We start from the raw sequence: 21,835 nt of genomic DNA, 5'->3' as shown, positions 1-21,835 counted from the left end.
TGTTGGGTGGAATGTCCTATAAATATCAATTAAGTCAATCTTGTTTAATGTATCATTTAAAGCTTGTGTTTCCTTATTTATTTTCATTTTGGATGATCTGTCCATTAGTGAAAGTGGGGTGTTAAAGTCCCCTACTATAACTGTGTTACTGTCAATTTCCCCTTTTATGGCTATTAGTATTTGCCTTATCTATTGAGGTGCTCCTATGTTGGGTAAATATTTACAATTGTTATACCTTCTTCTTGGATCAATCCCTTGATCATTATGTAGTGTTCTTCTTTGTCTCTTGTAATAGTCTTTATTTTAAAGTCAATTTTGTCTGATATGAGAATTGCTACTCCAGCTTTCTTTTGATTTCCATTTGCATGGAATATCTTTTTCCATCCCCTCACTTTCAGTCTGTATGTGTCCCTAGGTCTGAAGTGGGTCTCTTGTTGACAGCATATATACGGGTTTTGTTTATGTATCCATTCTGCCAGTCTGTGTCTTTTGGTGGGAACATTTAATCCATTTACATTTAAGGTAATTATCAACATGTATGTTCCTATTCCCATTTTATTAAATGTTGTGGGTTTATTGTAGGTGTTTTCCTTCTCCTGTGTTTCTTGCCTGGAGGAGTTCCTTTAACATTTGTTGTAAAGCTGGTTTGGTGGTGCTGAACTCTCTCAGCTTTTGCTTGTCTGTAAAGGTTTTAATTTCTCCATCAAATCTGAATGAGATCCTTGCTGGGTAGAGTCATCTTGGTTGTAGGTTTTTCTCCTGCATCACTTTAAATATGTCCTGCCACTCCCTTCTGGCTTGCAGAGTTTCTGCTGAAAGATCAGCTGTTAACCTTATGGGGATTCCCTTATGTGTTATTTGTTGTTTTTCCCTTGCTGCTTTTGATATGTATTCTTTATATTTAATTTTTGATAGTTTGATTAATATGTGTCTTGGCGTGTTTCTCCTTGGATTTATCTTGTATGGGACTCTCTGTTCTTCCAGGACTTGAATAACTATTTCCTTTCCCATATTAGGGAAATTTTCAACTACAATCTCTTCAAATATTTTCTCAGTCCCTTTCTTTTTCTCTTCTTCTTCTGGGACCCCTATAATTCGAATGTTGGTGCATTTAACGTTGTCCCAGAGGTCTCTGAGACTGTCCTCAGTTCTTTTCATTCTTTTTTTTTTTTTTTAATTCTGCTCTGCAGTAGTTATTTCCTCTATTCTATCTTCCAGGTCACTTATCCGTTCTTCTGCTTCAGTTATTCTGCTATTGATCCCTTCTCGAGTATTTTTAATTTCATTTATTGTGTGGTTCATCACTGCTTGCTTCCTCTTTAGTTCTTCTATGTCCTTGTTAAATGTTTCTTACATTTTGCCTATTCCATTTCCAAGATTTTGGATCATCGTTACTGTCATTATTCTGAATTCTTTTTCAGGTAGACTGCCTATTTCCTCTTCATTTGTTAGGTCTGGTGTGTTTTTACCTTGCTCCTTCATCTGCTGTGTGTTTTTCTGTCTTCTCATTTTGCTTATCTTACTGTGTTGGGGTCTCCTTTTCACACGCTGTAGGTTAGTAATTCCTGTGTTTTTTTTTGATATCTGTTCCCAGTGGCTAAGGTTGGTTCAGTGGGTTGTGTAGGCTTCCTGGTGGAGGGAACTAGTGCCTGTGTTCTGGTGGATGAAGCTGGATGTTTTCTTTCTGGTGGGCAGGTCCACATCTGTTAGCGTGTTTTTGGGTGTCTGTGGCCTTATTATGATTTTAGGCAGCCTCTCTGCTAATGGATGGGGCTGTGTTCCTGTCTTGCTACTTGTTTGGCATAGGGTGTCCAGCACTGTAGCTTGCTGGTTGCTGAGTGAAGGTGGGTCTTGGTGTTGAGATGGAGATCTCTGGGCGATTTTCACCATTTGGTATTACGTGGAGCTGGGAGGTCTCTTGTGGACCAGTGTCCTAAAGCTGGCTCCCCCTCCTCCGAGGCACAGCCCTGATGCCTGGCTGGAGCACCAAGAGCCTTTCATCCACATTGCTCAGAATAAAAGGGAGGAAAAATAGAAATAAAAAAGAAAGATGATAAAATAAAGTGAAATAAAATAAAGTAAGATAAAATAAAAAATAAAAAATAATTATTAAGAAAAAATGAAAAAAATATTTTAAAGTAAAAAAGAAAAACAAAAACGGATGGACAGAACACTAGGACAAATGGTGAAAGCAAAGCTACACAGACAAAATCTCACACAGAAGCATACACATACACACTGACGAAAAGAGGAAAAGGGGAAAAATAATATATCTTGCTCCCAAAGTCCACCTCCTCAATTTGGGATGATTCGTTGTCTATTCAGGTATTCCACAGATGCAGGTACATCAGGTTGTTTGTGGAGCTTTAATCCGCTGCCTGTGAGGTTGCTGGGAGAAATTTCCCTTTCTCTTCTTTGTTCGCACAGCTCCTGGTGTTCAGCTTTGGATTTGGACCCGCCTCTGTGTGTAGGTCGCCTGAGGGCATCTGTTCTTCGCTCACACAGGATGGGGTTAAAGGAGCAGCTGCTTCGGGGGCTCTGGCTCACTTAGGCCAGGGGGAGGGAGGGGTACGGATGCGGGGCGAGCCTGCAGTGGCAGAGGCTGGCATGACGTTTCACCAGCCTGTGGTGCACTGTGTGTTCTCCCGGGGAAGTTATCCCTGGATCACGGGACACTGGCAGTGGCTTGCTCCTCAGGCTCCCGGGAGGGGCAGTGTGGATAGTGACCTGTGCTTGCACACAGGCTTCTTGGTGGTGGCAGCAGTAGCCTTAGCGTCTCATGCCTGTCTCTGGGGTCTGCGCTGATAGCCACAGCTCGCGCACATCTCTGGAGCTCGTTTAGACGGCGCTCTGAATCCCCTCTCCTCGCACACCAGGAAACAAAGAGGCAAGAAAAAGTCTCTTGCCAGTTCGGCAGCTCCAGACCTTTTCCCAGACTCCCTCTCAGCTAGCTGTGGTGCACTAACCCTTTCAGGCTGTGTTCATGCCGCCACCCCCAGTCCTCTCCCTGCGATCCGACTGAAGCCCAAGCCTCAGCTCCCAGCCCCCACCTGCCCCAGCGGGTGAGCAGACAAGCTTCTCAGGTTGGTGAGTGCTGGTCGACACCGACCCTCCGTTCAGGAATCTCTCTGTTTTGCCCTTCGCACCCCTGTTGCTGCGCTCTCCTCTGTGGCTCTGAAGCTTTCCCCCTCCGCCACCCACAGTCTCTGCCGGCGAAGGGCTTCCTACTGTGTGGAAACCTTTCCTCCTTCACAGCTCCCTCCCAGTGGTGCAGGTCTCATCCCTACTCTTTTGTCTATGTTATTTCTTTTTTCTTTTGCCCTACCCTGGCATGCGGGGAGTTTCTTGCCTTTTGGGAGGTCTGACATCTTCTGCCAGCGTTCAGTGGGTGTTCTATAGGAGCAGTTCCACGTGTAGATGTATTTCTGATGTATCTGTGGGGAGGAAGGTGATCTCCGTATCTTACTCTTCCGCCATCTTCCTTACATCTCTCCTGTCTCTTATTTTCTTGAAAATTCGGGGGACTGACAATTCTTTATCTGATAAAACTATTCATTCTCCTAAACTCTCCCCTAGGTTCATCTGTGCATTTTCTTATAAATTCTTAGCAAGAACTATGCTAATTCAATTTGACAATAGTCACTCCTTGTCCTTGTATAATCAGTCTTGATACCAAATTTGCTCTCTAATTTTCTATTATCTACCAAGTGATGACCGATAAGTGTGGCCTGTCTTCAGAAAGAATCCTGTTCATTTGATTTACCCAGATACCCCTTTATGTTTTATGTTTCCTATTAGTAATTTTCCAGACAGCGACCCCTACCAGGCTCCTTGGATATAAATTCCCACTTGCTCATGCTGTTTTTGATATTGAACAATGCTTTATAGTGAGGTCTCTTTTCCCTTATAAGAATATTATTGAATAAATCTGTTTTTACTGCTTTAACTAATGTTCAGCTATGAGTTCTCTGACCTTAAAATCAATCACTCCATTCAGCACAGTAAATCCCTTCCTTGCCTAATTAAGAGTCAATAAGAGACCAATGTGTCCAGGTGGCAGTCTGAACTTCTAGTTCAGGGGAATATCACTGTTTTTTCTCCTCATGAAAGCATTCCATCCTCATAAATTAGGTTCTCTAGGTCAGAAGAGCATAATGTCATGGAAACAGTAAGCAAAAATGTTGCTGGTGGGAACAAAAAACAAACAAAAAAACAACTAATAGGGCTTTCCTGGTGGCGCAGTGGTTGAGAATCTGCCTGCCAATGCAGGGGACGCGGGTTTGAGCCCTGGTCTGGGAGGATCCCACATGCCGCGGAGCAACTGGGCCTGTGAGCCACAACTGCTGAGCCTGCGTGTCTGGGGCCTGTGCCCCGCAACGGGAGAGGCTGTGACGGTGAGGACCCCGCGCACCGTGATGAAGAGTGGCCCCCGCTTGCCGCAACTGGAGAAAGCCCTCGCACAGAAACGAAGAACCAACACAGCCAAAAATTAATTAATTAATTAATTAATTTTTAAAAAAACTAATACTAAACTTTATTTGAGTTATTTGTATGGAAATATGTTAATATAAATGTTTCAGGCATTACATGAGATTTCTAAAAATCTTATATGTTCTGTTATAATGTTATGTCATAATTCTAGTTATTACTTTAAAATGTATATCTCAGAAATAACTAAATTTCCTTGTCAATTGCATTATTATGAATGTTCATCAATTCTTTAACCATGGTCATTTTTAAGTCTTTTGTCATTTACAGACAGTTCTGGGTGTACTCTGATGTTTTCGCAAAATTGTTCCTATAAAAGTGTTTCATCTTCAAGGAATTCATGGAAAAGACTCTGACAAGTACAGGTTTCTGGTAACTGACTATACTGCTGAAATGAATGAATAAGCATTTTCAGAACTCTAATGGAAAACTGATGAATTCATAAAAGTGCTAACAAAAGATCAAGATGAAAAAGAAATTAATTACATGGGACTGAGTGAACTGATGAGGATGATTATAATTTTTGTGACTTTCTGTTTGAATAAAAAATAAATCCCGCAAGGACTCAGTGGCAAAAAAATATACAAATCAATTTTCACTGCAAAGTAAAGGAGCTGTTATAGTGGAGGATTACTGGACTGAATGTCAATATTATGACATAGTATGAGTGTGTTTCATGTTTGGAAATTGCAATCATTGTTGCTTTTGTTGTGGTCATCCATTTCCAATGCTTGGTGTCAGTTTATTTATCTCTTGTAAAAATAAAAGACAGTGTGTGTGGGGAAAAAAAAAGAAAAGTAAAGATACTCCAAAACAATGAGATTTTAATAAACGTAGTGCTTTCATCATATCCACTTTAGACTTTTATAGTTGAATTCCAAAAGTGACTTGCTTTTGTTGAATCTGGGCCTTGTAGTTAGTACTAACTGGAAACTATTCTTCTGCAGTGAGTGCATCTCTGAGTTTATGCTTCTTGTAACAACTTTCACTAGAAAATTTCCTTCCCTTCATCTCCCAATGGAGAAGGGAGACAATATTCATTATTAAATTATTTGTTAATGACTTTTTAAAAAATGTTGCTAGTGGGCACTAGGAGAAATAATGAGTGGTGTCCCTCCACTTTCACCCCTGATTCCTGAACCCATGAATACTAGTTATCAAAGAAACAGTACCCTATATATGATGCTGATTCAAAACATATACAGCTCCTTGGAGAACCTTGTCAGAGCACTTATGTTGTTACCTCTTGGCACTGTAAATGAGCCACCAAAATGTCCTTCCACCATGATATCAAGTCATCTACTTCAGGATTCTGGGTCACATGGTAAGACAGTAAATTGAATGAACATAGTCCCATTACCACAGATCTTTTTTGTAAAGTAAGTTTCTTAATCTGAAGCAATGCTGAGTAAAATACCAGAAGAGTGGATACGGCATTCTTTAAGTCCACAGGTGGTAGTTTTGACAGTATCATTGCATACAGACAAAGCAAAGTGTGCCAGGGTTTGTCTATTCCAGTAATGACAAAATCCATCTCCTTCCATTATATAAAGGATCTATTGTAATCAACCTGTAACTAGGTAGCTGGCTGATCATCCTATGAAGTGGTTCCATATGAGAGAATCAGTGTTGCTCTCAGCTCCTGGTTTATTGAGCACTCAGCGTTGGTGAGTGAAAGTTAATGCTGCTAACTCTTGCATAACTTCCATTCATGCAACCATAGCCACTTTGTTCATGAATTTGTTCATGAGCCCTTTGGGCTATGGCAGTGACAACTGGGCAAAGAGGCTAACTAGTATCCATAGAATGCATCATCCTATCCACTTAATCATTGAACTCCTTTTCTGCTGAAGTCTACCTTTTGCAAACATTCCATGAAAGGAGAAATATCTTCATGGGTTTTTTTCCCATTGAGACCTTTACCAAAATCTCATTGTCATTAATTTTCCAACCATGTTCCTTTCAAGGTTCTGACTATCAAGCCAAAGCCTTGTCCCCGGTTCAAAAATGTTACATAATGATACATAGCAGCACTTCTGGACATTTCTTCTTACAAACAAAGTGAACAACTGGGTAGACTGCCTGTTATTGTGCCATTGGGATGATTCCCTTTCCAGAAAGGGACTTTATGGCTGCAACTCTCCTCTTTTGGGTAATGACTACATATTGTGCAGAACCATTATTAAACCAGGCCTGCATCTCTTTTTCCTTTGTCAACTACTAAAAGTGTTCCGCATTAGGTCATAAGTGGAGGTTAGGAGAGAGAAGGCAGTGCTTCAGGAGTAGGTTCCATGGGCTTAGTGCTTTTTATCTAACTTGTTTGTGCCTTCAGAATTTGCCCTGACCCTATCATGCATATATCACTTTTTTTTCAAGGTGTCGTACTTCAGTGCTTTCCAAATGCTATGCCTTACCTGGTCAGAAAACACTCAGTTCAGGAGGAACAGTGCTGGTCACATGGTAACTTGGCAGCCCATGGTCAAGCATTCAGTCTCTCATAGGTCCAGTAGCAGGCCAAGAGCTGTTTCTCAAAGTAGAGTAAGTATCTGTGGATGATATCATGACCTTGCTCTAAAATCCTAAAAATCAGCCTTGTGCTTCATTTATAGGGGTTGCCAAAGGACCCAAGCAAAATCTTTTTCTGCCCCTAAAACTTCTAGACCATTGGGTCTGCTGGAATACATGGCCCAAGTTGCAGAGCATCTTGCATAGCAGGCTAGACTTGTTGCAAAGCCTTCTCTTTTTGTGAGCCTCACTCAAAACGAGCAGCTTTCCACGTCACTGGATAAATGGGCCAAGAGTAACACACCCAAATTAGAAATATATAGCCTCAGAAATCCAAAGATGCTCATTGTCCTTTTTTCTTGGTTGTAAGAGGAACCAGATGCAAAAACTTATCTACTTGTTTGTGTGTGTGATTATATATATATATATATAATATGTATATATATATTATATATATATACATATATATATATAATATATATACTTATATATAATATATGTATGTATATATATATGATTATTATATATTTTATATTATATATTTATATATTTTATATATATATATATATATATATATATATACATTAGCACTTTATTTCTTGACTTTTTGATGATAGCCATACTGACAGTTGTGAGGTGATATATCATTGTAGTTTTTATTTGTGTTTCCACAATAGCTAATGATTTTTATTGCCTGACTGTCTGGCTAATGCTGCCAGTACTCTGTTAAATAAAAGTGGCTGTGCCTCTCTCTTGGTTGTAGGAGGGGCCAGATGCAACAACTAATTGTTTATCTTAAAAGGGATATCTGGATATGCCCTAAGCCACTGGACTCATAGAAATTTCACAGAGGTAGAAGGTCCTTGAATTATTTGGATGTATTCTACACCATCTGACATATAAATGACAAAAGTAAGTCTAAAGAATTTGATATTCCCACTCAATAGGTCCATAAAGCATAATGTTATCAATATAAAGGGCCAGTAAGATATCTTGTGGAAGGGAATGACAATCAAGTTCTCTGCAAATTAAATTGTGACATAGAGCTGGAGAATTGATATACTCCTGAGGTAGAAAGTAAAGGTGTATTTTTGTTCTTGCCAACTGGATGGAAACTGCTTCTAGTGGGCCTTATAAACACATATGGAGGAAAATGTTGTGCCAGGTTAGTAGCTGGTAAATGAATTCCAGGAGATTTGTAAATTTGCTCAAGCAATAAAACCACATCTGGTACAACAGCTGAAGTTAGTATCACCAATGATTAAGATTTCCTTAATCTGCTGTTATTCTCTAATAGTCATATCTTCTACAAGGCCTAATAGAAGAATTTTTGGAGATGTGGTGGGAATCTACATTGTTGCATCTTGATTGTGGCACGCATCTCTGCACTTCTACCAGGAGTGTGGTATTGCTTTTGATTTACTATTTTACTAGGTGGAGGCAGTTCAAATGACTTTCATATGACTTTTTGCATGTTATATCCGTCATTTTGCAGACAGAAACATGTGAGGAGATTCTGCCAGCTATTAGTATCTCTATTCCAATTATGCATTATAGATCTGGGGAAATAACTACAGATGAGTTAAGGGAATACCACTTGGAGATGACCTTAAGTAAAACTCAACTGACCCCCATAAGCTCCTCCTCAGACTGGAGGATTATAGTGATATTTTGGTTCTCCTGGAAACAACATCAGTTCAGAGCCAGTGTCCAAGTAGTCCCTGAAATCTCTGATTATATTCTTTCCCCCAACACACAGTTATCTTGGTAAAGGTCATTTGACCCTTTTAGGAAACCTGGGAGAAAGATAAGGATTATAAATTTTTGTTGGCATAACAGGGTGCTTACTCGAAACAACACAGTCTCCCCTTCAATAATAGGGTTCTGGCTTTGTAAACTGGCTCAAGTTAGGGAACTGATTGAGAGGCTATCACTCTCTATTTTTATGATTCAAGGTATAGTTTTGTTTAATTGACATAGAAATTTTCTGCTTATGCAGATCAATAAGGATTTAGTAGGCTTTATATCTCTTTTACATCTAGGAATATCACGATAATCTAGCCAAAGCTGTAGGTCTGAGCCGTCAGAATATTCTGATTGCTTTTTTGTCTCTGGTGTTTATTACAGTAACTATGCCTACCTTGCCTTTGGTGGTAGAGCAATACCACTTGGCCACTGCCACCCCATATGTAATTACACCTACTGCTTTTATATTTTTCAAATTAACGACTATCATTTTCACTCTAAGGTCTGGCCTAAAGAGAAAAAAATAGCAAAGGTTATCAATGATGCTGGGGGTTTAATACAAATTTATTTCTCATAGTATTAGTGAAAGTTATGACTTCTGGACACACCCAGTATGGATAAGTAGGTCTTTAATGACAAATCCACTGTAACATTCCAATCTTCATAAGTTTTTAATATTTACTCTACATTAAACCAAGGGAGGTCATTTTATCTCACTAATAATGACCAACTTTTGATCCATATTTAAGCCAACAATCCCAACAAACTATTAGAGCCCTTTCTAACTTCCCACACTGCAACATGAAATGTAGAATTTCAGCTTAGTAGAACCACACCAATAAATTCAACGGAACCACTTTATGTTCCTTTCATCATTATCCCACACTTTTAAGATCCATTTCCACACATATTCCCTAGATTTCTGCTTGTATAAATTAGAAAACTCAAGTAGTTCTATTAGAGTGTTGTGCCCCTCATTAAGGGTCACATTATATACTTCACTTTTAAGGTCTTGTTTTAGTTGAATTGAGTCATAAATGGTAACCGTTCAGAGGGAATATAGCTGTTCTTGGGCAATGCAGGTTTAGTCCCTTCAGGTAGAGTTATAAAAGCTGATACCACTATGGATAAGGAGACTGCTACCACTTAGGATATGGATGCTGCTTTAAGTGTTGGAGAGGTCACTTAACACTAACAAAGAAACTCATCACATTTTAACTGCTGGATGTCTCCAGCTTCATTTGGATCTTACCACATGTACCATCCCAATATATAGAATATTATCTTTCAGAATCAATCCTCTGTGTTTAACTGTAAACAACCTAGGAATCTGGGAGTTTAACTTGTTAAAATTTATCTAATCTCAGTTTTATTTGTAGTAGTTTCAGGCCTAACATGTATATGTATAACTGAATCAATTTCCTGTACACCTGAAACTAACACAACATTGTAAATCAACTATACTGCAATATAAAATATTTTTAAAGAAAAATATTAAATAAAAAATAAATATTTCCATTCAAGTAAAAAAATATATCATTTCTAACAGAGGGAGTACACAAAGCCCCTCAGAGTAAAGTTGTATTTAAGTTCTATATCAACATGCACAAAATGGAAGGCACCAATCCTTTGCCATTTACAATTTCTATAGCAGAAAATGTGACACATTCTTTACATACATCATATAGCCTCTTATAAACATAGTGAGATTGGCAAACTTGAAGTTGCCTCTATTTTACAGATGAAGAAACAAATGCCTAAATTGAAATAACTTTCTCAAGGACACCAGCTGGGGAATGACAGAGATGAAATTTTTTCTAAAGTCTTTGTTTCTCTAAAAACAATTTTCTAAGAACATTTAAGGCAACATTTCTATACAAGAGATACTCATTATCTAAAGCTAACTTCTCCATCTAGCTTTTTTTTTTCCTCAGGGGAGGTGGAGGGAAGTGAATTTTTCAGAAAATGGCTTCAGTTTTATTACTCATATTTGTAAAGTTGTGTCTATATGTACAAAAGGAAAAGAACTAGCTTGATCCACTCATTGACTTAATTGTAACAATGAAGAGATTTTGAAATATTGAAAAAATTAAAGTGAATTTCGACTCAAAAAAAAATTTTTTTAAAAAGACCTCATTCCCTGAGAAATCCAAGACAATAGGCCTGAAAACCAGTCTGGACCTGGCACTTTGGGGGAGATTTGTAGCCAGGTAGCCAGTTGTCTACTTTTACCTAAGTAGGTTTTAACTTCTGATGTGGTATTAACATATACATAACAGAAGCTATTGGCCACTATATGTCTCCCTTTTTTTCTGCTAGCATATGATCTAGAGCACTTCTATTGTCTAAAAATGTAATAGTTATAAGAGGATACCTTGAAGTCATAAAGTTGTAGCTACCATCTGCCAGCAGACACTACTTTGACAATGGCTAGTGGCGTCCCAAATCTGATACAGCTCAGAAAACTCAACTTCTCAGCAATACAGAAACTTGTCTAAAATCACGTCCATGGTGGCCACCTAGTTTTACCCTGGATGTCTGAACCACAGCTATTCCATTTTGACTTTCAAATGCATTCCCCTCCTCATTGGCCAAAGTGGATGTACAATTACAATGCATGTCCAAAAGATCACAGTATAGGCTGCTCTGGTCAGTAAAGTTTGTTAAACCATGTATAAGACAAAATGACTTCCCCATACCTCAAAATATGTGCAGATTTTTCCATCATTTCCCCTTTTGATTGCAAATCCTTCAACAGACCAAAACATGTCCCTCGATAAAAAAATAAAATAAAATAAAATTATGTTCTCTAGAATCACTCTCCATCCATTCCAAGTGTATATTAGTAAGGGTTATCCAGAAAAAACAGAATTTATAGGTTAGATAGGTAGATAATATATAGCTAGAGAAAAGATAGAGGATGATGATGAGATAAATAAAGATAGATGATAGATAGATAATAGATAATCAGTAGACAAAAGAGGATATTTATTATAGCAATTGTTTCAGGTAGTTATAGAGGACAGAAGTCCGACTCTTTGTCATCTGCTAGCTTAATGATCAGAAAATCATGTGGTAAATTGTGTCTAGGTTCAAAGTCCTAAAAGCAGAGGAGTCCATGACATAACTTCTAGCCCTATGCTAAAGATGTAAGAATGGAGGGCCACTGGTGTAAATATCAGAGTCCAAAGATTGAGAACCAAGAGTTCTGATGTCAGAGTTGGAAAAATAAATGCTCCAGCTCTAGGAGAGGAGAAGGAATTTGTCTTCCTTTGCCATTTTTTTCTATTGTGGGTCTCTATTGTGATTAGATAATGCTGTCAAAAAATTGGTGGGGGTGGATCTCTTTACTCAGTATACTGACTGAATCAAATGCTAATCCCCTGCAGAAAAGCCCTCACAGTCACACCCAGAAATAATGTTTTATCAGCTATCTGGACTTAGCCCAATAAAGTTAACTCCAAAATTAACCATCATAAGTTCACCCCTTGTCAACTTAACACTTATACCCATCATCTTCAACAATACTTAAATTTCAAATAAAGACAATAATTGGTTAAATTCTGCCTAACATGATAGAAGTATCCTGCATACTACCAAAACACACTAACTCCTTCTCCACAAAAGAGGTAAAATCCTCGTGTTTTGTTTACTCTTCTAGATATCCCATAAAAATTGTATGATGTAAAATTAACAATACCTAAATACCATGATATGAAGACAGTATATCTCCTAAATACATGATAGGGAAATAAGAGAGGATAGAAAAGAATATATTTGCTTAATATGTGTATATATACACACTAATGTATTAATAACAAAATAAGGAGAAAATACTCATGGCAATTATAGTCCTTATTGCTGTAGTTGGTCATGTTATAATAGGAGGTATATATAACTGTATTTTTCTACTATTCATTCTGTATTCTTTTTTCATCAGCTAACATTTCAACAGGTGGTGTTTCTTTACTTGGTGAATTAAAAGCTTTCAATCCTAAAGGGTCTGGGACATTGCTAGTCCTGCTTGGATTGGGTTGTTGTAGATTTCTCTTAATGTTAATCACAGAGCATGGTTGTACTAAGAGACACCCTAAGGTTGTTCTATATATCAGACACACTGTTCTTTACCTTCCTTGTACAATATTTTTCCAATTTTCCTTTCACAGTGACACAGATTATTTTCTTCACCAAACTTTAGTCAAACACTTTGAACCTTCCCCTAGGACCATCTGTGCACTTCCGTGTGATAGCCTTATCATAATGATGTTGCTAAGACAGTTTTACAAGGGTCTCTCATACTTCAGTAGGGATTACCCTCAATATCTAACCAGATTTTTTGTCCTCCCCCATCCACCACAATCTGGCGTGTCTTCAGCAAGGATCCTGTTAGGTTGATTTAGCCAAAATTCCCCATACCTTTCATATGTCCTCTTAGTAATTTTCCATCCACTGAACCCAGCCAGGTTCTCTGGCTATAAATTCTCACTCGTCCATGCTGAATTAGAATTTTATTCTATTTCTATACTGAGCTCTCTATTTCCATATTTCAATAGTCCTGAGTAAAATTAGTTTTTATCCTTTTAAAACTCTGGTTCTTCTTTGACAGTAATAATCTGAAACTTGGATAGATAAGATTCAATTTTGGAGCCCTGGTCAACTCACTCAGGAACCAAAGCATATACCAATGGAGACTTCGTCTACTTTCCTAACTGTTTGATTGGAGATCCTTGGGTGAGTCTGATTCCTAAACCATTGGTCCAGACAAATGTCATTTGAATCTGGTAGAGACAGATTTTGATTCATAAGATTTTGAGTATACTCTAGAATCTTGGTTATAGTACCAGAAAAAAAACAAAACCAAAAATAAAAAAGAACAAAGTCAGGTTAGATTCTTAGGTTTCTGTCTAAGAAGTTTGGTTAGAGGCCCAGGCAAGTACAAGCTGTGTTAGAGTTCCAAGTTTCTCTATTCATAGGTATATATATAGTACCACTAGTTCCAAACATTGGGGCTTCTCAGTGGACTGAAAACCCACCTCTTGAACCCCTGTTGACTATATGCTTAACTCTGTCTGCTTTCTTCCTTGCTGGTGTGATTTTATTAAGAATAATTTGGCACTTAAGTGGCCTCTTTGGGAAATATATGGTTCCCAAATGGGTTCTTCTAAAACCTCTTCCTCTTCCCATCAGAGATGCTCCATTTACTGCTTGGATATCCCTTCCAGTTTCCTTGAGTCCTTTCATATGTCCCACTTCATACCCATGATTCCTCCATCTCTCTGTTCACCCTGCCACACTTTTCCCATTTTACTTCAGCCCCACAGCTCCATAGTCTATTTAACTATAGCTCTCCTAATCTAAATCAAGGCCTATCCAGGGACTAATGGATCCCCAAAAGCAAATATCCATAGTTGAAATTAGGAAAAAAGACTATTTGGAAACATAACTTTATGCCTTGTACACTCATATGAGTTAGGATTCATCCAGAGAGCTGCTATGTGCTTCATTGGTCACTGGTCTAAAATTTAGTCCACAGCTTCCATCAAATTACATATTAGGGCAAAAGAAAAGCTTAAGTCACCTCCACAAATATTGGTAAACAGTTAACTTTGACTTGTCCATTTGCCAGAAACACAATTTAGTTATAAATATAAGGTGGTGGTAAAAAAGTGAAAATGTATTACTATGTTTCACGGATTTACAGCTGAAATTTTTAAATAAAATCTCTAAAACATCAATATGCCTCTGTCTGTAAGTTTTTGTGTGTCTTTATATATGTATCTATGCATGTATGTTATGTATATAAGACATTTTATACCTCTGGATAATATTACTAAATTAATTTTTAAGTCTCTTAAAGGAAATTTATCTAAATTGGCTTAGAGATAAATGTGTCCATATAAATTAAGAATTCCTAAAACTTTAGAAATATAGAAATAAATCTAATTTAAAAAATTTTAACTGGGATAACATTTGTTAAATAAAGCTAGTTTTAAAAACTGTTAGTACATGGAAACTGACATGTCTTCAGAGTTGTCAGCATTAAATATAATGCATATGTATATATATATATATATATATATATGTATATGTATATTTTACCTAGATTTAGTAATCAAGCAAGCTTATGGTATCTTTAATAGATGTTTAAGATTACAAACTAAAAATACAATAGATGGTAAAATTTAAAAGTGAGTTGCGGGACTGCACTGGTGGTGCAGTGGTTAAGACTCTGTGCTCCCAATGCAGGGGGCCTGGGTTTGATGCCTGGTCAGGGAACTAGATCCCACATTCATGCCACAGCTAAGAGTTTGCATGCCACAACTAAGGAGCCCACATGCTGCAAATAAGGAGCTGGCGAGCCGCAACTAAGGAACCCTCAAGCTGCAACTAAGGAGCTCGCCTGCCACAGCAAAGACCCAGTGCAACCAAATAAATAAATATATAAATATTTTTTAAAAATTGAGTTGCATGATGCATGTCAAGTACTTCAGTAAATTAAGAAGAAGAAGAAGAAGAAGAAGAAGAAGAAGAAGAAGAAGAAGAAGAAGAAGAAGAAGAAGAAGAAGAAGAAGAAGAAGAAGAAGAAGAAGGAGAAGGAGAAGGAGAAGGAGAAGAAGAAGAAGAAGAAAAAGAAGAAGGAGGAGGAGGAGGGGAGGAGGAGGGGAGGAGGAGGGGGAGGAAGAGGAGGAGGGGGAGGAGGAGGAAGAGGAGGAGGAAGAGGGGAGGAGAAAAGGAAAACCCATGTGTTTAAACTTTTATGTTCTTTGCTCTTAGACTTAAAAAAAAAATAACTTGATCAATTTTTTAACTAGAAAAATATCCTAGGATAGTGTCTAGATATGATTTTTTAGACTCATGAAATGTTCATGATCAATCCAAATATAATTGTTAAGAACAAGTGACTGTAAGTGGGATAAAATTTTTATAAATTTGTTAACAATGATTATGTTTCATCATATGTGAACTTAAAAATTATTCCACAAGTATTTTTGGTAACTTGAAAACTTAAAGCTATGCTAAGTTGGAATAAATAATAGATATTTGTTGAATTTCCAAATAAGGTAAAATATTGAAATATTAATTGCTGAATATAAGTTTATCTATTTTAGGCATCTTATTTTTATAAACACAACATAGAGAAAGTAAATATATTTGTGTCTGTCAATAACATGATATTTGTACTATAAAAAGCCATATGCCTCTATAAAGTTATAAAATGATGTATTCATAATTTGCTACAGAATGATACTGTGTGGTAGTCAGTTAAAAATTGCTCAGTTCTGTTTTTCTTTTCTGTAATAGACAGAAATAATGGTTAAAATTTTGTATCAATTTTGCAAATAACACCACTGTAACTAACAAGAGTAAAGAAAAAAACTCAGTATACAAGGAAATAAGATGTATTTTTTTATAAAGAAAGATATAAAGAAAAATATAAAGGATGTGTTTTGGTTAAGGGCCCAAGATTGTAACTTTGTCCTAAACCAGAAAAATTGGTTGTTCTAGAATGAGAAAGTGGAAAACAGTAAGACAATAACTAAACAGATATTTTAAAAGAAAAAAAGTTTTAGAATGTTCAGGAGAGGATCTTGGAAAAGGAATATTATTTTGTGTGCTCAAGCTAGTGGAGAGTGGATGAATTTATTTACAAGCCTGTAAAAAAAAATAACCTTAGAATAAACAGTTCACTGATGCATATTCAGAATTTGGTTTTCTCTCTACTAAAACAACAAAGTTTTCTTAGGTTAATATACTGCTATTAAGAAGAAACTATTTTAAAAATCTTCTTTCCCTTTTAAGTATTCTGCCTAGGAAACCAAGATACTGCATCTTAAAAATGTCCTGTGCTTCAGAGGTCTTTGGTTGCTTAAAAACTGTGTCTTCTCAATAAGCCAAATTCTTTTTACAACTGTGTAGTTTTATGTATTTGCCCTTAAAATAATTTGTTGCTTTGCTAAAATGGATAACCAAGTGTTGTTTTCACAATAATCCTATTTAGTCATATGTCCAACCCTTTTGACATTTTTGTCAATTTTCCCAAACAAATTGGAAAAGGAATCTTTTGAACTCCAATTAACATTAAGATTTCCCAGAGGGTTTCTAGAAAATCTCAAAAGATTTGTCTTTTACCTTGTAAAAGAGAGATGATAAACTAATTATATTCATTTGATATGTTAAAATCCATAAGAGAATTGTCAAACAGGAAATGATGACAAAACTTCATAGGTTGTATGTATGTGGATATATTTACTAATATAGATTTTACATAAATCATAAGAAGTTCACAGAAATTTGTCAATACACTCATTCCCCCACAGAGGTCCCCCTATGATGAGCATTTACGTGGGATACATATATCTTCTTGTTTTTATGCCTTTTAAAATAGGTGTATCCTCTTTTATTCATATACATGAATATTCATATACATATCTATTCCCCAAATTTCATTGTCACCAATTTTCCAATCATGTTCCTTTCAAGTCCCTGGTCATCAAGCCAAAGCATTGGCCACAGTCCGTGAATCAGTATATAAACAACATCTGTCCATTTCTCCTTCCAAAGTGAACAACCAAGTGCAAAGCCCAAAGTTCTGCCTACTAAGAAGATTGCTCTTCACCACTCCCATTTCGAGAGGGACTGTAGTGCTGCAGCTCTCCACTTTTGGGTAACAATTGCATATCATGCAAAGCTATCTGTAAGCCAAGCTATCCTTTTTTCTTCCCTTTTCAATTCATTTAAGAGAGTTATCCATGAAGTCATAAGTTCAGGTTGGGAGGGAGAAGGCAGTATAGCAAGTGTATTTTGGATACTTCCAGTTTGGTTGAATAGATCTTAACTGATAAATCCACTCTACCATTCCATTGTCCCTATGCTTTTGAATCCTTTTCTCTACATTAAACCAAGGGAGATCTAACATTTCCACCACTCATGATGAACAACGCTTTGATCGATGTTTCAGCCAATCAACCCAACAAACTTTAGAGCTCTTTCTAATTTCCCATGCTGCACATTAAATGTAAAGTTTCTGCTTAGTGTGCCAATATTTTAAAAATTGTCATGTTCCAACTTTATATTTTGCATACCATTAGCCCACACCCTTAAAATCCATACCCATACATACTCCCAGGTTTCTGCTTGTATAATTTAAAAATTCAAGTAGTTATTTAGGAGTATAGTGCACCTTCTCATGGGTCACAATTTGTACCTCACATTTAAGGGTCTGATAGGAATTGAGTCACACGTGGTAACTGCCTCAGGGGAGTCCATTACTGTTTCCTCAAACAATGAAGGGTTAGTACCCTGAGATGGAGGTGTAAAGGTTGATACCCCTGCGGATTGGGTGGCTGTTACCACTTGGATGGGGAATTCATTGCTATAGGGATTGGGGAGACCACTTCCACTTACAAAGACTCAAAAGATGTTAGAGGTCTAATGCCCCCTGTTTCATCAGGGTCTTCCCACACATCCCCATTCCACGTTACAGGTTACAATTCTTTCTCAATCAATCCCATCACTTTAAAAGTAGGAACTCTAGGAACTTTGGAGTTCAACTTGCATTAAAATTTAGAAAATCACAGTTTGATTTTCAAAAGTGTCAGCTCTGACAGGAGATAAAGCTCTCCCTCAGCGCACTCTTAGAAGCTCTTAGGTCATTTATGCAACCCTTTAGCTGACAATTCAAAAACCAGAGCTCATCCTTTTCTTTTGCAACTTTTCCAGCAACATATGGAAGAACCAACCAACATCACTAAACTCCTTAGTTTTTTAAAAAAAATATTTGAATGTGTCATAAGCAGTGCTACTTAGCTCCCTGCTTCTTATAAGTGGTTAATTACAAATATCCACTGCATATATTTTGTGTATCTTTAAGAAAAGCTTTTACCATAAAGTATCAGTACTGTACTTACTACTGGAAATAGAGTAAACAGCATCCTTTAATCTAATAGAATTACATAGACAATTTGAGGAACCCCAGAAGTAATTTAGAAAACACATCCTTAAAATTCTGTTCAACTACAACCTCTCTCAGTGTCAAATTCTATAAAAGCTCTCCAAAAAACTGAACAAATAAGAGAAGTAGATAGACAAATGATAGATAGATGATAGATAGATAGAGAGATAGATAGATAGGCATAAGAAGATATTTATTATAGGAATTGGATCAGGCATTTATAGAAGTCAAGAAGTCCCACAATCTGACATCTGTTAGCTAGAGAACCAGAAAATCCTGTTGAGTAATTTAGTCTAAGTCTTAAAGACTGAGGACCAGGGCACCCATGGTGTAAATCATAGTTGCAGGACAAAGGCCTGAGAACTAGGAGGCTGCTGGTTAAGTTGTATTGTCCCCAGGTCCACAAACCAGAAATTCTGTTGTGAGAGGACAAGAAAAGATGGATATCCCAGCTCAAGAAAGAAGAGGGGATTGGCCTTTCTTCATCTTTTTCTTCTCTTCAGGCCCTCAGTTGATTAGATATTGCCTGCTTACATTGGTGAGGGCACATTGCTTTACAGATTGTACTGATCAAAGCTTCCAAAAATACCCTTCCAGACAGACACACCCCCAAATAATGTTTCATTAGTTATCTGGTTGTTGCTTAGCCAAGTCATGTTGACACATAGAGTTAACCATCATGAGTCCATCCCTTGTCAACTTGATACCCACACACATCACCTTAAATCACAGATAATCTCCACAGAGACAATAATAAAGTCATAATTCTGCCTAATATGATACAGCTATGTTGATAATAACCAAAATCACACCAACTCCTTCCCCAGAAGAGGTAATAATATCCTTGAATAATGTATATCTCTCTCTTAGAAATCCCCAAACATATAGTATGATGTAAAATTGACAAAACTTAAACAACATAATATAGAGACTTCCCTGGTGGCACAGTGGTTAAGAATCTGCCTAAATGCAGAGGACACAGGTTCGGTCCCTGGTCCAGAAAGATCCCACATCCCACAGAGCAACTAAGCCCATTCTCCACAACTACTGAGCCTGCGCTCTAGAGCCCATGAAACACAACTACTGAGCCCTCACGCCACAACTACTGAAGCCTGTGTGCCTAGAGCCCATGCTCCACAAGAGAAGCCACCATAATAAGAAGCACACATACCACAATGAAGAGTAGCCCTAGCTCGCCACAACTAGAGAAAACCTCTGTGCAGCAACGAAGACCCAACACAGCCAAAAATAAATAAATAAATTTATTTATTTTTAAAAATAATATAATATTACACATCCCATGGGCATGATAAGGGAATAAGAAAGGGTAGAAAATATATTTGCGGAGTTTGAGATCTTCAAGGTGGCAGAAGAGTAAGACATGGCGATCACCTTCCTCCCCACAAATACATCAGAAATACATCTACATGTGGAAGAACTCCTACAGACCACCTACTGAATGCTGGCAGAAGACCTCAGACTTCCCAAAAATGCAAGAAACTCCCCACGTACCTGGGTAGGGCAAAGGAAAAAAGAAAAAACAGAGACAAAACAATAGGAATGGGACCTGCACCACTGGGAGGGAACTGTGAAGGAGGAAAAGTTTCCACACACTAGGAAGTGCCTTCACTGGCAGAGACAGAGGGTGGCGGGCGGGAAGCTTCAGAGCCACGGAGGAGAGTGCAGCAACACGGAGGGGTGCAGAGGGCAAAGTGGAGAGATTCCCGCACAGAGGATCGGTGCTGAGCACCACTCACCAGCCTGAGAGGCTTGTCTGCTCAGCCGCCAAAACGGGTGGGGGTTGGGAGCTGAGGCTGGGGCTTCGGAGGTCAGATCCCAGGGAGAGGACTGGGGTTGGCTGCGTGAACACAGCCTGAAGGGGGCTAGTGCACCACAGCTAGCTGGGAGGGAGTCCGGGAAAAAGTCTAGACCTGCCTAAGAGACAAGAGACCATTGTTTCGGGGTGCGCAAAGAGAGGGGATTCAGAGCACCACCTAAATGAGCTCCAGAGAAGGGCGCGAGCCGTGGCTATCAGCGCAGACACCAGAGACGGGCGTGAAATGCTAAGGCTGCTGCTGCAGCCACCAAGAAGCCTGGTGTGTAAGCAAAGGCCACTATCCAAAGCGTCCCTCCCAGGAATCTGTGCAGCCTGCCAGGGTCCCATGATCCAGGGACAACTTCCCCAGGAGAACACACGGCACACCTCAGGCTGTTTCAACGTCATGCCAGCCTCTGCTGCTGCAGGCTCACCCTGCATTCCATAATCCTCCTTCACCCTGGCCTGAGTGAGCCAGAGCCCCCTAATCAGCTGCTACTTTAACCCCATCCTGTCGGAGTGAAGAACAGACGCCCTCAGGTGACCTACAGGCAGAGGTGGGGCCAAATCCAAAGCTGAATCCCAGGAGCTGTGCAAACAAAGAAGAGAAAGGGAAATCTCTCCCAGCAGCCTCAGGAGCAGCGGATTAAATCTCCACAATCAACTTGATGTACCCTGCATCTGTGGAATACCTGAATAGACAAGGAATCATCTCAAAATTGAGGCAGTGGTCTTTGGGAGCAACGATATATATATTTTTTCTTTTTTCTCTTTTTGTGAGCGTGTATGTGTATGCTCCTTTGTGTGATTTTGTCTGTATAGCTTTCCTTTTACTATTTGTCTTTGGGTTGTACCTGTCCATTTTTTTGTTGTTGTTAAGTATAGTTTTTAGCATTTGTTATCATTGGTGGATTTGTTTTCTGGTCTGGTTACTCCCTTCTTTCTTTTTTTCTTTTTTTTCCTACTTTTTTATTACTTTTTAATTTTTTTTTATTTTTAATAATTAATTTTAATAACTTTATTTTATTATTTTTTCTTTCTGTCTTTCTTTTCTTCACCCTCTTCTTCTGAGTCGTGTGGCTGACAGGGTCTTGATGCTCCAGCCGGGTGTCAGGCTGTGCCACTGAGGTGGGAGAGCTGAGTTCAAGACATTGGTCTACCAGAGACCATCCGGCTCCATGTAATAGCAAACAGCAAAAGCTATTCCAGAGATCTCCATCTCAATGCTAAGACCCAGCTCCACTCAACGACCAGCAAGCTACAGTGCTGGACACCCTATGCCAAACAACTAGAAAGACAGGAACACAACCCCACTCATTAAGAGAGAG

The sequence above is a fragment of the Balaenoptera musculus genome, chromosome 2 (genome assembly GCF_009873245.2).
Source record: "Balaenoptera musculus isolate JJ_BM4_2016_0621 chromosome 2, mBalMus1.pri.v3, whole genome shotgun sequence".
Taxonomy (NCBI): domain Eukaryota; kingdom Metazoa; phylum Chordata; class Mammalia; order Artiodactyla; family Balaenopteridae; genus Balaenoptera; species Balaenoptera musculus.
The sequence above is the reverse complement of the archived record's forward strand: the minus strand, read 5'-3'. Positions refer to the sequence as shown.